This window comes from Rhinopithecus roxellana, chromosome 5 (assembly GCF_007565055.1).
Source record: "Rhinopithecus roxellana isolate Shanxi Qingling chromosome 5, ASM756505v1, whole genome shotgun sequence".
Taxonomy (NCBI): Eukaryota; Metazoa; Chordata; class Mammalia; order Primates; family Cercopithecidae; genus Rhinopithecus; species Rhinopithecus roxellana.
In genome coordinates, this window is record NC_044553.1 from 33,416,903 (window position 1) to 33,440,065 (window position 23,163).

The 23,163-nt window shown below is 37.6% G+C and overlaps 1 non-coding gene across 1 annotated transcript; it reads right to left on the bottom strand.

Moving 5' to 3' along the window:
- Window positions 1-336: 336 nt before the first annotated feature.
- LOC115898046 lies at window positions 337-416 on the bottom strand. Its single transcript, XR_004057805.1, has one exon. It is a non-coding gene; the product is annotated as a small nucleolar RNA SNORD11 (small nucleolar RNA).
- Between the last annotated feature and the right edge of the window lie 22,747 nt (window positions 417-23,163).

Here is a 23,163-nt window from a genome sequence, read left to right on the forward strand (position 1 = left end):
ATGCTAAAACGTTCTGTTTTCCAAACAGGTTATATTCAGTTTGATACCACTAATCCTGTCTCAGGTCACCCCTCAAAGCCCTGGGCTCAAGCAAGCCTCCTGCTTCAACTTTCCAAGTAGCTGGGACTAAAGATGTGTGCTACCACGCTTGGATAGTTTTTATTTTTTATTTTTGCGGAGATGAGGTCTTGTTGTATTGCCCAGACTGGTCTTGAACTCCTGACCTCAAGCGATCCTCCTGTCTCAGCCTTCCAAAGCACTGGGATTTCAGGAATGAGCTACCATGCCGGGCCTTCAGGCTTCCATTGTTCTTTTGTTAAAATTTTTTTTACACAAATGTCTCAGAAGAGATGATGACTAAAGATGCCTTCATTATCCAAAAGGAAATCAGGCAAATAAAAATCATAGTTGAATCAGGACCCTATTCTTAAGAGCCAATCTTATTGTATGTGAGATAAAGTATACAAGTTCAGATATTTATTATTAGTTCTATTATTTTCTTCAGATATTTATTATGAGTTCTATTATTAATTTCTAGCCAAAGACAGTGAATCTCTCTTCTTCATAATACATTCATTTGTTATTTATTTTTATTTTTTTCTTTTTCACCTTTTCTTTTGGATTCAGGGGGTACATACGCAGGTTTGGTATACGGGTATATTGCATGATACTGAGGTTAGGGGTGTGAATGATCCTGTTACCCAGGTACTGAGCATAGTACCCAACAGTGAGATTTTTAACCCTTCCCTCCCTCCCCCTTCTATGAGTCCCTATATTTAGTGTTGCTATATTTATGTCCATGAATACTTATGGCTAGCTCCCATTGTAAGTGAGAACCTGTGGTATTTGAGTTTCTGTTCCTGCATTAATTTGCTTAGGATAATGGCCTCCAGCTGCATCCATGTTGCTCCAAAGGACAAAAATTTATTCTTTTTCTAGCCCTGCATAGTATTCCATGGTGTATATGTACTATATTTTCTTTATCCAGTTCATTGTTGATGGGCACCTAGTTTGATTCCATGACTTTGCTATTGTGAATAGTGCTGCAATGAACGTTTGCATGCATGTATCTTCAGGGTAGAATGATTTCTATTCCTAGAAATCATTAGTAATGGGATTGCTGGGTCCGAGGGTAGTTCTGTTTTAAGTGGTTAGAGAAATCTTCACATTGCTTTCCACAGTAGTTGAACTAATTAACATTCTCACCAAGAATGTATGTGTTCCCTTTTCTCTATAGCCTCACCAACATCTGTTGGTTTTTGACTTTTTAAAAATGGTCATTCTGACTACTGTATCTTGTGGTACTTGTTTGCATTTCTCTGATGATTAGTGATGATGAGCATATTTTTCGTATGTTTGTTGGCCACTGGTATGTCTCCTTTCGAGAAATTTCTGTTCATGTCTTCTGCCCATTTTTTTTAATGGGGTTGTTTTTTGCTTGTTATTTTGTTTAAGTTCCTAATAGATTCTAGGTATTAGACCTCTGTTAGATGCACTGTTGACAAATATTTTCTCCCATTCTGTAGGTTGTCTGTTTACTCTGTTGATAATTTCTTTTGCTGTGCAGAAGCTCTTTTATTAAGTCCCACTTGTCCATTTTTGTTTTTGCTGCAATTCCTTTTGTAAAGTTAATCATAAATTCTTTCCCAAGGCTGCTGTCCAGAATGGTGTTTCCTAGGTTTTCTTCTCGGATTCTTGTACTTTGAGGTCTTACATTTAAATATTTAAGTTGTTTGAGGTGGTTTTTATATTTGGTGAAAGGAAGGGGTTGTTTTAATCATTTGTGTATGGCTAGCCAGCTATCCCAGCACCATTTATTGAACAGGAAGTCCTTTCCCCATTGCTTATTTGTGCTGACTTTGTCAAAGATTAGATGGCTGTAGGTATGGCTTTATTTCTGGGTTCTCTGTCCTGTTTTATTGGTTTATATTTCTGTTTTTGTATGTCCATTTTTGTTTCTGTTATGTAACCTATTAGTATAGTTTGAAGTCAGGTAGTAAAATGCCTCTGCCTTTGTTCTTTTTGCTTAGAATTGCTATGGCTGTTTAGGCTTTTTGGTTCCATATGAATTTTTTAGAATAGTTTTTTACAATTCTGTGAAAAAAATGACTTTGGTAGTTTGGTAGGAATAGCACTGAATTTTCAGATTGCTTTGGGCAGCATGGCCATTTTAATGATATTGATTCTTACAATTCATATGGAGTGTTTTTCCATTTGTTTGTATCATCTTTTTCACAGTACATTTATGATCAGCAAATGAAATTTGTTTTTCCATCATATTTCTTACTTCAGGGCCTATTTCAAACCCTACCTATGTCCTGAATACTTCTCTGATAAGTCTGGTGTAGCAAATTCCCTTTTCTGAAGTTGTACAAATATTTTCCGCTATGGATTTGCGATCCCGACTACTAGCAGTACTCTGCTTTCTCTGTGAGTCCTTGAATATGCATATGGAAGTTGATAGTTGAAAGATGATTTTTATGTTGAAAGAATACCTGGGTGGGGCCTCCCAGGCTGGGATTCCAGCCACCCTCCCCCTGGGCTCTTGCAGGGTAGCAGCTCTGCACTTCCCCGGGATGACGCTTTCAGAGTGAGCAGGCAGGCCACTATTTTTACTGCAGCCCTCACTCCTGTTGCCCTTAGGCTTGGAAGAGAGTTCAGTGATTAGGAACTAATGTGAACCTCTAGGACATTATAGTTACCTTATGGAAAAGCAGCCAGACTATTTTCCACATGGATCTCCAACCCTGCTACTCCTCCCCGGACAGTGCCTCTTGACTTGGGTTTCCAGCATGGCTATCCTGCCTCCTCCTGAACACTTTAGTTGGTGGTGGCTGCTCTGCCTTTATCCCAGAGACAACCCACAGCCCCTCTGCCATTGCAGCTGCAGTGGCACCATCCTTGCTGCCCTTGGGCTAGGGGAGGAATAAAGGCCCTGGTTGCTATGGTGGCACCTCCAGCATACCACAGCCACCATATGGAGAGGAGCCCAGGCACTCTTCCCAGTGAGCCCCTATCCCCCACTCTACACCAGACAGGACCCCGGCTCAGAACCACAGAACAGCTGCCCCACTCTCAGATGAGGATTTCCACTGGTAGTGGCTCTGTCTTTCTCTGGAGTGGTACTCTCAGAGGCAACCAACAGCTCCTCTGCCATTGCTATGGCAGCAGATCTGCCTCTGTTGCCCTTGGACTAGGGAAGGAACAAAGAGACTGAGGGCTTTACTCGTGCTTCCAGTATGCCATAGTCACCATAAGGAAAGGAGCCCAGCCTCTTCTCCCATAAGCCCTCGACTACTTGCTCTTCACCAAGTGGGGTCCCCAGCTCTCGCCAGCAACATAGCTACCCCACATCCTGGCTGAATATTGTCGGTAGCAGTGGCTCTATGTTTGTCTGAGGTGGAGCTCCCATAGGCAACTGAAAGTCCCTCTGTACTGGTATTGCCCTTGCTGCCCTCAGACTGGGGAAGGAACAAAGACCCTGAGTGCTTTATCCATACCTCTGGCAAGCTGCAGCTGCCCTAAGAAGAAGAGGCTAGTCTGTCTCCCCCATGAGTGCCCCTGCTTATTAGTAGGCAAGTCCTCCCTCCCCACCATCTTGGGTCCACAACACAGCTGCCCTACCTGTAGGTTGATGGCACTGATTGGTAGCAGCTATTAATTTCTCTGGGTTGGAACCCCAGAAGACAAGTGAAAGACCGTCTGCCACAGTCACTACCAAACACTCTTCCCCTGCTGCCTCCAAGTTGGAGAGAAAACCTAAAGCCTAAGCATACCCCTGGATACTGGCGTGCAGCACAAAAGTGCCAAGCCAAGATCTGCAGCCGGCACTTGAGTGAGAAAGGAGTCCCCACTTTCAGAACGTTGAGACAGAGCATGGCTGCAGCCCTGAGGAAATACAGAAGAGCCATATGGCTAAGCAAAAACCTACCTACTGGTAATTACACTTAAGTGCCATCTACTGTTCACAGCCTAAATGTCAGCATTAAAAATACTTTGTTAATATAGTCCCCTTTGAAACAAAGGACAAGAATTCAGCTACAAAGACCCTGCACAAAGCCTTGCGCTTCTGAAAACCTACAGAAAATAAGTCAACTGACCATACTCAAATTTCACCACAGTTAAAGGAACATTACCCACACAAATGAGAAAGGACCAGCTCAATAACTCTGGCAACTCAAACAGCCGGAATGTCAGAATGTCTTCTTTCCTCCCAATGACTATATTAGTTCCCCAGCAAGAATTTTTAACCAGGCCGAAATGGCTGAAATGACAGAAATAGAATTCAGAATATGGATAGGAACAAAGATCCTTGAGATTCAGAAGAAAGTCAAAAACCAATCCAATGAATCTAAAAATTACAATAAAATGATGCACAATCTGAGAGATGAAATGACCATTATAAGAAATAACCAAACTGATCTGATAGAGAATTTTATAATACATCTAATACAACTGGAAGTATTAATAGCAGGATAGATGAAATTGAGGAAAGATTCTTAGAGCTCAAAGACTGGATCTCTGATCTAAGTCAGACAAAAATAAAGAAAAAAGAAATTTAAAATAATGAACAAAACTTCTGAAAAATATGAGATTATATAAAGAGACCAAATCTACAACTCAGTAATATCACTGAAAGATGATGAAACAAAGTTGGAAAACATACTTGAGGATATTATTTGTGAAAATTTCCCCAACCTCACTAGAGAGGCCAACACTGAAATTCATGAAATACAGAGAACCTCTGTGAGATACTGTGTAAAATCATTCCCAAGACATGTAGTCATCAGATTCTCCAAGGTTGAAATGAAATAATGTTAAATACAGCTACACATGAGGAGCAGGTCACCTACAAAGGGAACCCCATGAGGCTGCAGAAGATCTTTCAGCAGAAACCCTATAAGCCAGAAGAGATTGGGCCTATATTCAGCATTGTTAAAAAAAAAAAAAAAATTCTAACCAAGAATTTCATATTCAGCTAAATTAAGCTTCTTAAGAGAAGGATAAATAAGATCCTCCTCAGGCAAGCAAATGCTAAGGGAATTTGTTACCACCAGACCTGACTTACAAGAGATCTTGAATGGTGTGCTAAATATGGATAGGAAAGACTGATATTAGTCATTACCAAAACACACTTAAGTACATAGACCATTGACACTATGTAGGAACCACACAAACAAGTCTGCATAGTAACCAGCTAACAAGATGACAGGATCAAATCCACACATATGAATATTAACCTTGTAAGTAAATTAGCTAAATACCGAATTAAAAGACACAGAGTGTCAAGTTGGATAAATGAGACCCAATGGTGTGCTGTCTTCAAGAGAACCTTTTCCCATGCATTGACACGAATAGGGAATAGGCTCAAAGTAAAGAGATAGTAAATCATCTACCAAGCCAATGAAAAACAGGAAAAAAACAAGGGTTGCTATGCTAATTTCAGACAAAACAGACTTTAAACCAATAAAGACCAAAAAGACAATGAAAGGGCATTTCACAGTGGTAAAGGGTTCAATTCAACAAGAAGACCTAATTATTCTCAATTTATATACACCCAAAACAGGAGCACCCAAATTCATGAAGCAAGTTCTTAGAGATCTATAAAGAGACTTAGGTAACCACACAATAATAGTAGGACTCTTCACCCCACCGAAAGTACTAGATAGATCATCAAAGGAGAAAACTAACAAAGATATTCAGGACCTTAACTTGACACTTGACCAATTGAACCTAAAAGACATCTACAGAACTCTTCACTCCAAACAGCAGAATATATATTCTTCTCATCTGCACATGGCACATACTCTAAAATTGACCACACAAGTGGCCATAACACAATCTTCATCAAATTCAAAGAAAATTGAAATCATACCGATCACACTCTTGAGACCACAGTGCAATAAAAATAGAAATCAATACTAAGAAAATTGCTCAAAACCATACAATTACATGGAAATTAAACAACCTGCTCCTGATTAACTTTTGGGTTAACAAAGATGCAATATACCAGAATCTCTGGGACACAGTCAAAATGGTGTTAAAAGGGAATTTTATAGTACTAAATGCCCACATCAAAAAGTTAGAAAGATCTCAAATTTACAACCTAACATCACACCTAGAGGAACCAGAGAAACAAGACAAAACCAATCCTAAGGCTAGCAATAGAAAAGAAATAACCAAAATCAGAGATGAATTGATAGAAATTGAGATGCAAAAATCAAACAAAAGATCAGTGAATCCAGGAGGTGTTTATTTTTTAAAGAACAAATAAGACAGACCACTAGCTAGATTAATAAAGGAAAAAAGACGATCTGAATAAACACAATCAGAAATGACAAAGAGGACATTACCACTGACGTTACAGAAATAAAACATCCTGAGAGACTACTACAAACACCTCTCTGCACACAAGCTAGAAAACCCAGAAGAAAGGGATACATTCTTGGAAACCTACAATGTCCCAAGAGTGAACCAGGAAGAAACTGAATCTCTGAACAGACCAATAATGAGTCCTGAAGTTGAAACAGTAATAAAAAGCCTACCATCCAGAAAAAGGCCAGGATGAAATCACAGCCAAATTCTACCAGATAGATGAAGAGGAGTTGGCACCATTTCTACTGAAACTATTCAAAAAAATTGAGGAAGAGGAATTCCTTCCTAATTCATTCTATGAGGCCAGCATAATTCTGACACCAAAACCTGGCAGAGACACAATGAAAGAAAGAAAACTTCAGGCCAATATTGTTGATGAGCATAGATGCAAAATAAACACTTGCAAACTCAATTCAGGAGCACTTCAACAAGCTAATCCACTATGATCACATAGGCATTACCCTGGGATGCAAGTTTGGTTCAATAAACACAAATCAATAAATGTGATTCATCACATAAACAGAACTAAAACAAAAATCACTTGATCATCTGAATAGATGTAGAAAGGCTTTCCATAAAATTCAACATCCTTTCATATATAAAAACCCTTATCAAATTGGCATTGAAGAAACATATTTCAAAATAAGAAGAGCCATCTACGAAAAACCCACAGCCAATATCATACCAAATAGGCAAAAGCTGAAACATTCCCCTCAAAAACCAGAACAACACAAGGATGCCCTCTCTCACCACTACTATTCCACATAGTCCTGGAAGTCCTAACTGGAGCTATGAAGCAGGAGAAAGATAAAAGTCATCCAAATAGGAAGAGAGGAAGTTAAACTATGCCTGCTTGCAGATTATATGATTCTATACCTAGAAAACCTGATAGTCTCTGCCTTAAGCTCCTAGATCTGATAAACAACTTCAGCAACATTTCAGGATACAAAATCCATCTATAAAAATTAGTAGCATTCCTATACATCAACAGCATCTACACGGTGAGTGAAATCAAGAACACAATCTCATTCACAATAACCATGAAAATAATAAAATACTTAGGAATGTAGCTATCCAGAAAGGTGAAAGATCTCTACAATGAGAATTACAAAACACTGTTCAAATAGAGAGGACACAAACAAATGGAAAAACAAGCAATGCAGAAAGGACACCCTATCAATAAATGGTGGTAGGACAACTGGTCATATGTAGAAATAGAAATTGGAGCCCTTTCCTACACCACATTCGAAACTCAATTCAAGATGGATTAAAGCTTAAATATAAAACCTAAAACTGTGAAAATCCTGGAATATAGTCTAGGAAATACTATTCTGGACACAGCCCTGGCAAAGATTTCATGATAAACACACCAACTCAATTGCAACAAAACCAAAAATTGACCAATGGGACCTAATTAAAGAGCTTCAACAAAGGAAACTATCAACAGACAACCTACTAAATTGGAGAAATTATTTGCAAACTATGCATCCAATAAGGATCACTATCTAGAATTTGTAAGGAACTTAAATTAACAAGTGAAAACAAATAACCCCATTAAAAAAGTGGGTAAAGGACATAAACAGAAACTTTACAAAATAAGACATACAGGTAGCCAACAAGCGTTTGAAAAAATGTTCAACATCACTAATCATTAGAAATATAAACCAAAACCACAATGAGATACTGTCTCACACCAGTCAGAATGTTACTAAACATTCTGGTTACTAAAAAGTCAAAAAATAATAGATGCTGGTGAGGTTCAGGGAAAGGAAATACTTATAAACTGCTGGTAGGAATGTAACTTAGTTCAACCATTGTCACAAGTAGTGTGGTGATTTCTCAGATAATTTAAAACAGAGTTACCATTCCAACCAGCAATCCCTTATGGACCATTATACCATAAATATACATGCATGAGTATGTTCATCGCAGCACTATTCACAATAGCAAATACATGGAATCAATCTACACGTTCATCAGCGGTAGACTGGATAAAAAAAAAGTGGTATATATACATCATGGAATACCATGTGGGCATAAGAAAGTACAATATCATTTTCTTTGCTGCAACATGGATGCAGCTAGAGGCTAGTACCCCAAGTGAATTAACACAGGAACAGAAAACCAAATACCACATGTTCATATTTATTAGTGGGAGCTAAACATTGAGAACACATTGACCCAAAGACAGAAATAGACACTGGGACCTACTTGAGGGTGGACAGTGGGAGGAGTTGGAAAGCATTGAAAAACTACTTAGCAGGTACTATGCTTATTACCTGGATGATAAAGTAATCTGTACACTAAACCCCTGTGACATGCAACTTACCTATTTAACAAACCTGCCCATGTACCCCGAACCTAAAAGTTAAAATAATATGATGAAGTTTTGTTATTAGAATGCCAACTACATTATAAAACCTCATTACACCTATATTAACTTCCATGTGAAATAACGCACTATTTCTTTTACATTCTTTGTTATAGGCCAATAGATAAAATGAAAGCATATCATCCATCAATGTTAGATCAAACTTTGTGAAACAGTGATCTTGGGACTCTGTGAGACACCAAAGAACCAACTTGACTGATGTATGTATATGTATATACATACATGTATAGATACATATGTACGCATATAATGTACATATACATATATGTACATATATGTATATAGACACCTGTGTATATATATGTGTACATGTTGGTACGTGTGTGTATATATATGTACCAACACACATTTATGTAATATAAACAATGAACCAGTAAAATTCAAATCAATTTTGTGTGATACTATTTTGTTGATCTCCACTCAAAACCCAGATATATCATATATATGTAAATATCAACATACCAACATATACACACGTTTCAATTTCAACTTACCAACACACATATATGTATGTGTATATACACATGTATATATGTACATATACATATATACTTGTATATATGTACATGTATATACATATATATGTATATATACATAGATACATATGTATGTATATACATGTATGCATGTTAAGTTGAAGTCGACATATATGTATATCATATCTGGGTTTTGAGTGGAGAGCAACAAAATAGTATCTATCACACAAATTTGTTAATTTGAATTTTACTGGCTCATTGTTTATATTTATTATATGTGTGTGTTGGTAAGTTGAATTTTGGCAAGCTCAGTATATATATATGTGTGTATATATAGCGATATATATGTGTGTGTGTGTGTGTATATATGTATGTTATTCTTTTAGATTACAGAGTTTATATAAAAATCAAGCATCAGTTAAATTATAGCCCCTAGTTACTACATAAGAAAGCCCACCAAGTTTACTCAGACACTATACTTATATATGGCCTTCAAGGAGTACGGCCAGTGCTGATCCTCAGGGGTGCTAACAAATTCTTCATAGTAGTACAAAGTCTAGTAGTGTGGAAGGAAGTGATCGACACAATGATATATTTTGTGCTGTTCTTTTAAATAAAACCATTTGATCTGGGAGCAGAAATACATTTTTTCTTAAGAAGTTTTCATATTTCCCAATTAACAGGGTTACAAGGGGAAGTAGAAGAAATATTAAAAAATATTTTTTTCAAAGTGGCATTGATTGATTATTAAAGTAAATGGCACAAATGACTACATAAATAAATAAAATAAAATACGTAGGAATATTTCATCCTTCTTCCATAAGAATTAAAGTCCAGGCCTGCATTGTCAAGTTACAACTATCACACACAATTAACCACAGTATTATTAAATTTATAATAGTATGCATTAATAGTTTTATAACATACACATGTATATGGGATATAATTTATTATATTGTATGTGCTCAATTCCTATTTGTTAATTATAAAGTATTCAAATACCAACTCTTTGATGTATAAGTGTAATTAAACACTCATATTTTGGAGCTATTCTGCTTGCATTACAGTTTTAGCTCTATTACTAATTGCATGCCTTTGCATCTCAATTGCCTTATCTATAAAATGATGAAAATAATAACTATCTCATTAGTTTGTTGTGAAGATTCAATAAGATAACACCCAACCAATGATTTGCACCTATCAGGCACTCAAGAGTATGTGTGAAATGTAACAAGAATCCTCATTACTTTTGTTGTAATTATTTTTAAATTGGGCTTCACTTCCCAGTCCAATGAGATGTGCTCTGCTACATTCGTACTTTCTTAACCCTATTAACATAGCCACAAATTGTAGCTCTTTGGATGTATAATTTATAGCTGAACATTTAAAGTTTTAAAAATTTTCCCTGACCAGGGATTGTGCAGCATTGATCATAATCATGATCATTATTTGCAATAGTTAATACATAGAAAACACCCTTTTTTGTTGAGTGAATGAATGCATGTATGAATGAGAAGAAAAAAATAGTAGTTTCTATATCTGCTAAGAAAGCAAAATAATGTACTATACAGTGTACTCAGCATTTGAGTTTATTTGTCTTAGTTTATTTTGATTAGTAATACTACATTAATTATCTAGGAAATGTCATGTTAATGCAAATGAAAGCCAAATGCCCTCATGGCAGATAATAAAAGGGTCAGTTTTGCATTAGTTCAAATAAAAAAGAATGATTGAGAATTGAGTCACCACAAGGCACACAATGGGTTAATGATAAACTCAGCAGAATCTCTGCCATAGTAGCCAATATCATATCTTGGGTTTCGAGTGGAGATCAACAAAATAGCATCATTGATCACACAAATTTGTTGCTTTGAATTTTTTTTTTTTTTTTTTGAGACGGAGTCTCGCTCTGTCGCCCAGGCTGGAGTGCAGTGGCCGGATCTCAGCTCACTGCAAGCTCTGCCTCCCGGGTTTACGCCATTCTCTCGCCTCAGCCTCCCAAGTAGCTGGGGACTACAGGCGCCCGCCATCTCGCCCGGCTAATTTTTTTGTATTTTTTTCTAGTAGAGACGGGGTTTTACCGTGTTAGCCAGGATGGTCTCGATCTCCTGACCTCGTGATCCGCCCGTCTCGGCCTCCCAAAGTGCTGGGATTACAGGCTTGAGCCACCGCGCCTGGGCTGTTGCTTTGAATTTTACTGGTTCATTGTTTATTTTATAAATTGCTTTGTTGTTTTAATTGTACAAGAGCTGATAAGTATAAGAATTTATGTTTAAGTTCGTAGTTTTTACATGTGTAAGTATTTAACATATTAAAATAATTTTGGAGTGAGAGTTCATGAGACTTGTTTTCCTTTAAAAAGAAGCCATGTCTTACTCAAACTTGCATAAGCACCCCACAACCCAAGTACTTACTCAGTGGAACTCCATTTGAGAACAGCTTGTTAGTGTGTAGATTTGCATATATGTGCCCTCAGAAACATCACAGCAACATACCAAAGCCCAATATATCAGAGTTAATCTGTGATGTAGGCATCAGTCCAGCTGGTACATTCTACTGCTGTGAGTGCTTCACTCTATTTTTAGTGGTAATTTATCTGGCATGCAGATTGAGATCCTTCGTGGGAATAACAAAATGACTTATATCTTCAGCTGCCCGATTCTCCTAAGAGGCACCATGTGAGGCTGCACGATTGTGGACCTGGGACAGTTGGTAAGTGCCTCTTTTCCTCCCCCTCTTCTACACTTGTTTGAACTCTCTCAAATAAATAATGAACTTCTTTTTTCCCTACCCTAACAACTAAGTCTCATAATTAGAATTTGCTACTTCTATTAATACATTCAATTATGTGCTGATTCAAGCATCTTCAGGTCAAATGTGTTAGAAAACAGCTAATTATGCCCTTTCCCATGGGTAGGACCATCTTTAAATTTAATTAAACGACCTTAACTCAACTCCTTCACATGAGGGTCTACATCCCGATGGATTTCTTACTGGGCGACTTAAAGAGCCAAGCTCAATATTAAAATCAGCAGCAGTTATTACTTTTTATTCTTTAAAACAAAATTATTTTTGGTTGAAGAATATTCTGACCATTAATTTCATTCTCAATCATGCTTCTGCATTCACTCCTGAAAACACAGATTAGTAGAGAAAGCTTGCTTTTCACTTTTAAAGTTGTTTTCTTTATATTTCTTGCACCAATAAGATGCCTTAAGTACAGACTACCATTCATCAGTCTTGATATTCTCTTTGACATACTAATCGGCACATAAGCAAAGGTAACAGAAACAAATCTTAAAAAAAGAAAAAAAAAAGCATGTTAAGCACCACATCTCAGCCATGCAGAGTTCAAATATACAGAATGTTCTGTCTTTTATGAGAGAAAGCCACAAAATATTTTTCTATTTCCTGTTTCTAAATTGGAAAATTGGAATAGAGAGAGCTATTTTAGTTTAATATTTTCCAGGAAAGCATTAAAGTCAAGTGATTTGCTTTTTCTTTAGTTTATAAATTTTACTTTTTTTGTTTTTACTTAGAACGAACTTGTTTTTTCTTAAAAATTGGACTTACACAAAAAGAGAAATCAAGATGTTCAAAGGAAGTAAGCAATCTGGAAAGAGGCAATTATATAATAGTCTTAGATGAGTTTCCTTCTTTCATCTGTTCTCTCCCCATCCTTCCCTTCCTCTTCTCCCCTATCCTGTCATTCTTTTTCTTCTCTTTCCTCCTCATCTTCTCATACTTTTTTCTCATTTTTCTTCTTGTTTGGCCAAGTACTTCTAGAAGATGATTAATTATGTGTACAACATATTGATACCTCAGCGTTCCTGTGATGGGCCAAACCCACTTCCAATATCATTTTTCTTGCTTGTTTGAATCAGTCAGTAAACAATAATTAATGATACTAACTCTTCTTACTAATTCAACAATTAAGCAATGGGAGCCATTGGAGATTTTTCAAAAGGGAAATGATATTAAGAATCATCTATCAATGATGGGCAGGAAGAATTGCAAGATGGTAGACTCAGAGTTTATAGTACTCGGGCAGAAGGTATGGAGGGATTTGAAGAGGTTAGCAGCGACTATGGAAAGGACTTCACATTGAGAGGCATTTAGGAAAAAGAATTAACCAATGTCATACTGGATATGAAAAAGTATAGAAGTATGCTAAGGATTGTTTTTAGCTTTCAAACATGAACTACTAAGGAAAAATAGAAGTGTTAAAAATGGGAATTGATCAGGAGAGCAAGTTGGGTAAACAGGTAAATTCAGTTTTAGGCATATTGCCATTCATGTCACGAAACTACTTATAGGTGGAAATGGCCAAATCAATTTGGAAAATTTTCAGAAAATTGGAGAAATTGAGTAAATTCAAACAGACTAAAAACACCTCAGGGGCTTGTTGACATAGAGTCCCTGAACTTCTTGACAGCTTACCCATTAATATCCCTGCATGATTATTTACCTGTTTTTGTGTGATCAGAAGACAATAATGTTAATTCAAAAAAGTGCCATTTACAAGTCCTTGTCTGTTTTCTGAGGCAGATGGATCCTGGTAACTGGAGGATCTTCTACAAACTTAAATATTTTATTAAATGAGGGTTTCAGGATGCCTGTTTGAAGGAAAGAAACACATGAGTAATAAATAGCAAATGCTACAGAGAAGCCAGGAAGGAAGAAACGTGCATAGGACTGTGGTCAGGGCAGCTGCATGAAGCTATTGTTAGGAGATGGAGTAAGTGCTGGTAGTGGAAAGTGAGGAATCTTGGGCATAAAGATTGAACTACTAGTGATTAATTTTTGAGTGAAATGCTACATATGTGTTACAATACAATCATTTCATAGATGCCTCTATGATCCCTAGGGATTTTGAATAACACATGTATTTCTCATTAAGTACGGTAGACGTTTCTTTTGTATGAATAAAATGTTGTGAATCCTACATTAAGGGTAGCATAGAACAGGAAAAAATATTCTATCCGAGGGGTCAGTCATGTGTCATTAATACTTGTGCATGGTGTGCATTGTGCAATGGGAAGTTAGAAATTCCAGATGGAGAACCTACAAGGTGAAGTTAGCCTCTACAGCAGGGATGGGTACAATCCTTGCTGCGTAGAATGGGCTGGCTGAAGAAGAGTTGAAGAAATCGAGGGTGTGGATCTCCATGATCCCAGGTAAAATTTCTGATCAGAAAGAAGCAGGAGAACCACTTTACCATATTGCTGGACATCAGCAGAAAACACTTGAAAACAAGTTAGTGACTTGGAGATATTCTCATAGTTCAGCGAGACCCAGAAATCCCATAGTATTTCAAGGGGAGAGTGAGGTTTGAGGAGTTTAGGCCTAGATTAGCTGCTGCCTCAACCTATGGGAAGGGATGTGGAGGTAGGAGTAGATGAAGGAGTCGTGATACTTGTTGTTTGAGCATGCCGTGTATTTTATGCCTCTGTGGTTTATCCCTCAATCTGGAATTCCCATTTTTAACTGCATATGGAATAACCTAATCCTGGCACATTTTGAATGGGATATCCTGGGGGAATCCCCCTGATAAAATGGAGTATACTTGTCAGAGAAAGCCTCAATCATATTGTGATTTATAGTACCTACTATTTGAGGCAAAGTGCTGTTCTTTGCAACAACCATATGAGGTCAGTGCCTTTATCTTTATTTCACCAACGAAAATAACTTGCCCAAAGTCACACAGTTGTAACTGGCAATGTCTATATTTCACCCTAAATCTCTCAGATCAAAACTCCTTGTTCTTAACCATTATGCTTTCAGGAAACCACTTCTCAAATATGCTAGTAAATATATGAAATAGCAAATGCTTAATCAGGATTGTATTGACCAGTTTGCACAACCACTCCTCTGGCTAATACTGTTACCAACACACTACACCATCACTGTTTAGATTTAGTTGTGTGTTAGGGGAGGCTGAAGACAGGGAGCAGACTATGGTAGCTTTATTGCTCTCCTCAAATGTTCAGCACATTTTCTCATTCTCTTAATCCTAAGTGTTTCACCCTACTTTCGGGCTCTAATTCAGATTAGTTTACTGTCCAAGAACTTTTGTAATTTGGCCTCACTTTATTAATCCAAATTTATACAATTCATTTCGAAACCCACAGATACCTATGGCGTTGTAGCAGTGTACCAGGCCCTACAATAGGGAGGAGAAACAAAACAAAAATAAGTACGTTTTTTTTCTAGAATCCTAGGGACTTGTTAACTTTTAAAGGCAATGTAAGTGTTATATTAAAGAATATGCCAAGTGCTAATAAAACACAAAAACTAGCATGGGCAATGAAGTGAGGCCTCATCTCTACAAAAAATACAAAAATTGGTGGAGCATGGTGGTGTGTGCCTGTGGTCCCAGGTACTTGGGATACTGAGGTGGGAAGATTGCTTGATCCCAGGAGCTCTAGGCTGCACTGAGCCAAGATCACACCACTGCACTCCAGCCTAGGCACCACAGTGAGACCCTATTTCAAAAAGAGAAAACAAACAAAACCCCATAAAGATAGATGGAAATAAAACTACTTGAAAGGTAGGATAAGGTAGAAAATGTGACATTTGCACTGGGTATTGAAAAATGTGACAGAAGTATGTCAGGCAGAGAAGGGGTAGAAGGACATTTTGAGGAGCAGCATGAGTGTGTGAGTAGTAAAGTATGTTCAAATACTGACAAGGGGCTCAGTTAAGGATGAACCACTTATGTGCACAGAGAAGAGTAGTTAAACAGAAAGGTTTAAAATGTAGCATGGGGGGCCGGGCGCGGTGGCTCAAGCCTGTAATCCCAGCACTTTGGGAGGCCGAGACGGGCGGATCACAAGGTCAGGAGATCAAGACCATCCTGGCTAACCCGGTGAAACCCTGTCTCTACTAAAAAGTACAAAAAACTAGCCGGGTGAGGTGGCGGGCGCCTGTAGTCCCAGCTACTTGGGAGGCTGAGGCAGGAGAATAGCGTGAACCCGGGAGGCGGAGCTTGCAGTGAGCTGAGATGCGGCCACTGCACTCCAACCTGGGGGACAGAGCGAGACTCTGTCTCAAAAAAAAAAAAAAAAAAAAAAAAAAAAAAAAAAATGTAGCATGGGGCTAGACTTAGGAAGGTACTTGCTTGCCTTGCTAAAGAATAAACAGTAGTTTTATTTTCTTTTTAACATTCACTTCCAGTTATGTGTAAGACAAAAAATATGTAGCAAACTTTAATTTGACCATGCCCCTTGACTGTAGAGTAATCTCTTCTCTAGGCTACAGTAAGGCCCAAAGAGAAATTCTCTCATCTATGTCTCCTAATATGATTAATTTTGTACATCTTTACAACTTGAGATGAGTACTTAGAATTTTGACTCCCAGGTTTTCTGGAAGAAAGTAAAACAGATTAAATCATGAGTTTTATGCTTCTGGACACTGGCCTAAGCAAATAATTTATGACCAAGTCCTCAAAAGCAAATACAATAAAGTAGACAAATGGGACTTAATTAAACTAAAAAGCTTCTGCACAGGAAAAGAAACAATCAACAAAGTAAACAGACAATTTACAGAATGAGAAAAACATTTGCAAACTATGCTCTGAAAAAGGGCTAATATCCAGAATCTAAAAGGCATCAAACAATTCCCTCAAAAAGTGGGCAAAGGACATGAACAGACATTTCTCAAAAGTTGACATACAAGCAGCCAACAAACATAAAAAATGCTCAACATCACTAATCATCAGAGAAATGCAAATTAAAACTACAGTGAGATGCCATCTCACACCAGTCAGAATGACAGTTATTAAAAAGTCAGAAAACAACAGATATTGGTGAGTTTGCAGAGATAAGAGAACACTTATACAATGTTGATGAGAATATAAATTGGCACAACCTTTATGGAAAACAGTACAAAGGTTTTTAAAAGAACTAAAAATAGAATTACTATTTAATCCAGCAATCTCCAGTACTATATACCCAAAGGGAAAGAAATTATTCTATCAAAAAGATACCTGTACTCATATGTTTGTTGCAGCACTATTTACAGTAGCAAAGATATGTAACCAACTTAAGTGTTCATCAATGGAGAACTGGATAAAAAGAAAATGTGGTACATATACAACATAGAATACTATGCAACCATAAAAAAGAAAGGAACATCTATGCAGCAACATGGATGGAAATGGAGGTCATTATCTTAAGTGAAATAACTCAGAAAGTCACACCCCACATGTTCTCACTTGTAAGTGGAAAGTAAACAATGGGTACACATGGATATAAAAATGAAAATGGAGACTCCAGAGGGGAGAGAGTGGGAGAAGAGTGAAAAACTCAAAATATTGTGTGATGGCTACACTAAAAGGCCAGACTTCACAACCACCCAATTTTAATCCAGCCATAATGTTCCTTTCACTGTACTCCAGTACACCACACCAGTTTGGACTGAAACCTTTTTGTTCCTTTTCTTATGTTGTTCGTTTTACCTTCTCAGGAATAGAGCTGTTCTCCCTTCTCACTTCCAAATCCAATCCTATCTCTTTTTCAGGCTCCAGAGCAAGTCCCAACTCCTTAATAAGGTGCATTATGTCAGATTCTCCAGAAGCAAGCCTTAAGACAAGGATTCCTAAGCACATGATTTGCTAAGAAGTGTTCTCAGGAAAACTGGTAAGAAAGCGGGGAAGCAGTAGAGGGAAGAGGGCAAACAAGAGTTCCAGACCCCACTTAATCCTGTGGGGAGCTCCGGAGTGTAAATTATACCTCAAATTTGTCTCGTCTTCAAAGGAGGCTGAGCTTTTAAACTCCCACGAGTCAATCATTGACTGTTAGCTTCTCTCAGAAGGAAGGTATTGGCAGTGCAAATTACTGCATATTTTTGATTCTTTGCACTGTAGGCAAAGCTGTTTTAGTCATCTAAGGTCAGGCCATTGAAGACAGTTGCAGGTGAAAAGCATTAAAATTAAAGCACACACGACCTTTGCGTTGGATGCACAGAATGGGTAAAAGGGATTCTAGAGCATCTGGATGGAACAATGACAGGGTAAAAAAAGGCTCCCCTCCTCTGCTTCAGCTAGACCAGTATGTCCTCTAAAGTTCTCTGAGTTATTTTGTCTGCCACTCAGACAAACCTGTGCTACTGAACCTGTGCTTCTTTGGGGTGTCCGTTGGTGCCTTGCTTACTGCATATAGAATAAAAGCATTTGGTCCCAAGTAGTCTTGGATATCTAGGAAGAATTTCAAACCAGTTTGCCTCCTTCAGATATTTCCAAATCTGAGGAACCAACCAAAGTCCTGGGAAGACCCTTATAGTATAGTGTCAGCTTAAGTGAGCCCTTGTACCCATTTCACTCTTTATATGAACCCTATGCTATTCCTCAGAGTCTATAATGACTCCTAGAGTTCACTAGTGTGAGATCATATGTCCATCAGTTCAAGTATAAAACCATAGAAATGGAGACCAATTTAGTCAGCTGATGGTAAAGTATTGAGGGATCCTTGGTGGCTCCAAAATGCAGTTTGCCAGCATGGAACCTGATCAAATGTAACAGCTCTTCCAGAAATGCATTGGAAACTATCTCAATATGCACATTTTAAAATGAAAAGTATAGTAGAAAATTGACTGTCAGCCATGTGTGGAGACAGTAGGTCTTTTCTTTCTTTCATTTCTCTATTTTTCATGGATGGATAGCAATCTAAGACATTTACATGTAGAATGAAGCCTGGGAGATTACTTAACTAAAGTACCTTCCAACCTACACTGGTAGGAACAAAGTGATGTCCACTGATTTTTTTAAATCCAATTCCAAAATGAATATATTGTATTTATGCATATATTTTCTCCCTTTACCTTTTTGAGGGGGAAAAAAAAGCTTACAGAAAAGTGTGTTGCTTATATACAATCTTCCCTTTTATCTGCTATCAAGATTAAAACGACAATAATAGCATCTTCCTTTCTGTGATGTGTGAAACAAAGAGCTAATTCGGGAGCATACAGGCATCTGCTATCTGCTATAGTACAAAAGAGCAGCTTAAGAGCAGCTCAGCATGTACCCTTGTAGCCCAACTTCTTTCATATTCCTCCCTAACCTGTCTTCTTACCTTACCATTTCTGTTTGAGATTTGAGATACTGATTTCTTAATGCTTGTCCAAACTTGTCCAGCTGGAATACTGAAGGAAGACTGCAGGAGCCATCCGAGATTAGATACAATCTGCTTTTCAATCATCAAAATTAAAATATAAGGAAATTCTGCACGTCAATGTCAACCCTCAATAACCTGTAATCTCACCAATTCCTCTTGCTCTCTGTTACAATCACGAACTTATTTATTAACCATTTACTGAGACGGAGTTTCACTCTTGTCGCCCAGGCTGGAGTGCAATGGCACGAGCTTGGCTCACTGCAACCTCCGCATTCCAGGTTCCAGCAATTCTCCTGCCTCAGCCTCCCAAGTAGCTGGGTTTACAGGCATGTACCACCACATCTGGCTCATTTTGTATTTTTAATAGAGACAGGGTTTCATCATGTTGGTCAGGCTGTTTTCAAACTCCTGACTTCAAGTGATCCACCTGCCTTGGACTACCAAAGTGCTAGAATTACAGGTGTGAGCCACGGTGCCTGGCTGAACTCTCTTATTTTTTTAGTTGTTTTACCCAGAGAAATGAGGATATGAGAAATAAGTTTCAAGGGTTAAGAGCATTAGAGTCCATATAAGTTTTCCATGGAATGCTAGGGTTATGCATTATGAGGGAGTCACTATTCTTTAGTTGATAGGGGTTAAAGTTTGATAAATTACTAAAAGCTTCCAAAAGTGGCAGCAGAATATGTTAGGGAGTTCAAACCATAATGAAGGTAACTATGACAAACATCTTAGCATCAGGCAGAAAAAAGAAATAACCAAATAGGTAGTAAGTTTTATTTTCTTATAATGTATTAAAATTCATTTTCTAACATCAAATGGTTATCTAAGATAAAACAATACTTTGTTGTTTGTGCAAAGGTTTACTATTTGTAGAAATATTTAGAAACAATTATTAGAATACCTATTATTTGGATTATATTAGTATGTTAATGCTATTCCAAGTCTGATGTACTAGTTATTATTTTAATTACTGAATCTCATTGGTTTTATGGCAAATATATTTCTCGTATCAACATCATCTATTCATTTATTTATGAGACAAGCATATATTGAGTGGTTTCTGCCTTCCAGGCACAACAGTATGCACTCTTGTGATAAAGAGGCACAACCCTTCCTCTAAAATCCTTCAGAGTCCAGATGACTGTGACAGTCAAAGCTCTTAGTTGCAAGCTACAAAAGCTATGCTGTCTAAGTTAAGTGGGAAAAAATTTACTAGAGGACATGAAGTAACTCAAAGAATCTACCAAATAACAAGAGAATCAGATTCAGGTCAAAACAGCGAAAAGCAAGTCCAAAATGACATCACTGTAGAAGTAGCAAGAACATCAGTGTGGCGAACACAAGCACTAGACCCTGTGTCTTGTCCTGGAGATACATCTGGTATTGGGCACTGGAGACTGCTACTTTCATCTCTACCTCTGTTGCCCTAAGCAACCTGATCTTGCTGCAACTGCTGACATCATCTGAAAGAGTTTCTCCGCATTTCTTCTTTCTTGCATTAGGAGTCTTGCTTTAAAAGTCAGTGTGGGTCTGTTTGCTGGTGAGCCTAGGTGAGTGCCTTGCTCAAGTTCCAAGAGAAGCTAGGGAAATGAAATTTTACAGAAGCTGAAGTTTTTAGCTAAAATATGAAATTTCAGCTTCTGTAGAGTTCTCCGAACTTAAAAATGGTATTGGACTACAGGACCATCACAGTGACGAATATCCAATACATCACTGATTTTGGTTATTCCAAATCAATGTGCACTCTTCTTCCCTTACTTACACAGACTGCTTTGATAACATGTATGTCTATAAAGAAATAAGCTTACATGATTGGTTGATATGGGAATGATGTCAGTACAATATAAAAGTTTCATTGATCTATTTATGATTTTTCTCACCATACAAATCTTTTGTGCCATCAAGTAACAATGAGTGAATGCTCACACAGTTGAACACAGAAGGCTGTGGAGGAGCATAATATTATAATTATACATGGTGTTCATTCACATTACTCCCTCCTCTTTTATTCTGGACATGTGCTCTTCTCAAAAAGTGCTTATTGAATGGTTTTGCTCAACATTTGTGCATTTTGGCCATGCCTTCATAAGTTAGCGAACTTGATCCTTTTTTATATATAACTTTCTTAAAACAGTACAAGGTTTTCTCTAGTTAAAAATGTTAAGAATTACAATATCTTTCCTTTTAAATTGGACTGGAATACTTATTTGGATTGTTATTGCTTTGGTTACAAATGGCATAGATTTTGAATGTTTGTCGCAAACTATTTCTGATAAGCCCTATATTTATTTGAAAATGATTTTTCAGGACATGAGGTTTCCAGAAACATGTCAATCTGTTACAGTAAAAACACTTGGACTTTTAAAAAAGTGCTTTCAGCAAAATGATGCAAAAATCTCTCCTACAGCCATAAAGCCTATTACTCTCTTTCCAGGAGTAAAATTCACAATTTTTGCTTCTAGCAACAAGCGAAGATCACTGGCTGATGTTCATTCTCCTTTAGTTCTGTCACAAGTCCAGATATTATGGACTAGACTGGAAAGTTTACTACCACCTAGAACACTGTATAAGACAGAGGGGAAAGGGAGAGAGAAAAATAAAGTAACTTAAAATTTCTAATTATATACAACACAGAGCAAGAAAGAAATATGAATAAGAGCTGTAGTCTTCATTTCTGAAGTTGGTCTAGAGGCAATAATTAATTGCCACGATTTCCTTCTTTTATCACCAATTCTACATTCCGTTTGCTTTCAGCCACTTCTTCTGTTGGTTAGGGTTCTCTGACCAAGCTGGTATCACTAAAGTATCCGAATGCCTTGTGGTATTGCTTATATAGATTTACTGTTGTCTCCCATTACATTTTACCACTAGAAAAAAAATTATGGGGATTTTATATGTCCTATTCATTCTCCTCTCTTTTTCATTTTGTAGCAGCAAACCTATTTCCTGTTTATAGTCAGCCAAGATAAGAGACCCATGATGGAAAGGAGCATTTTGTCTTTGAGAATTGAGAACTTTAGCCAAAGTCACAGGGCAAGGTAAGCAAATTTTTAAAGTAAATCATTAGCTCCCTGTATCTAATAGTAAGAGGGGCCTCTCCCACTTCCAACTTCTGGTTCCAAGACCCGTATATTCTGGTGATGGCAGAAATAGCATTATATACCAGGTAATCATTCAGAGAATTCACTGCTGGTATAGTGCCCGAGTCTTTTAATAGGCCATGCCATTGTTTTCCATGTCCAGCTTCTTTTAGAGAATGCAGTTCTAAGTCACCGTCTTTACCTCATTTCCCATAAAGTGAGTGTTCCTTGGTTAGAAGCAATGTTTGTGATATACCACATGTTGAATAGGGCATTCTGTGATTCTTCACTTGGTGATACGGCTTTTTAGTATGGTGTGCAGAGAAAACAAAATAGTCACCAAATAGCCAGTTTCCATCCCTTCCACATCAAGGATCCAGTGTAACTGAAATTCAATAAATGACTGGCTCCTCTTAGACAGTATTCCATATTGAAGGGGGAGCATAAGGGAGGTCACTCAACATTGGTTTCTGCTACTCACTGACTGATTACTTACCAGTGGAAGTAAACAGGTCAGCCTTAGGGAGGTGAGGTCTATAATGTTAGGCTCCGACATCTCTTTTATCCTTGACACCAAGTCTGCTTTGTTTCTCAGCCTATTGATTAGGGGTAAAAGAGATTATGGCAAGAGGCTGATCAACATTCACAAGGAGAGTGATGCTGATTATTGAAAGCCACCTGATTATTGAAAGCCTTCCCCACCAAGAAGGCCTTCTGATGAACAGTCA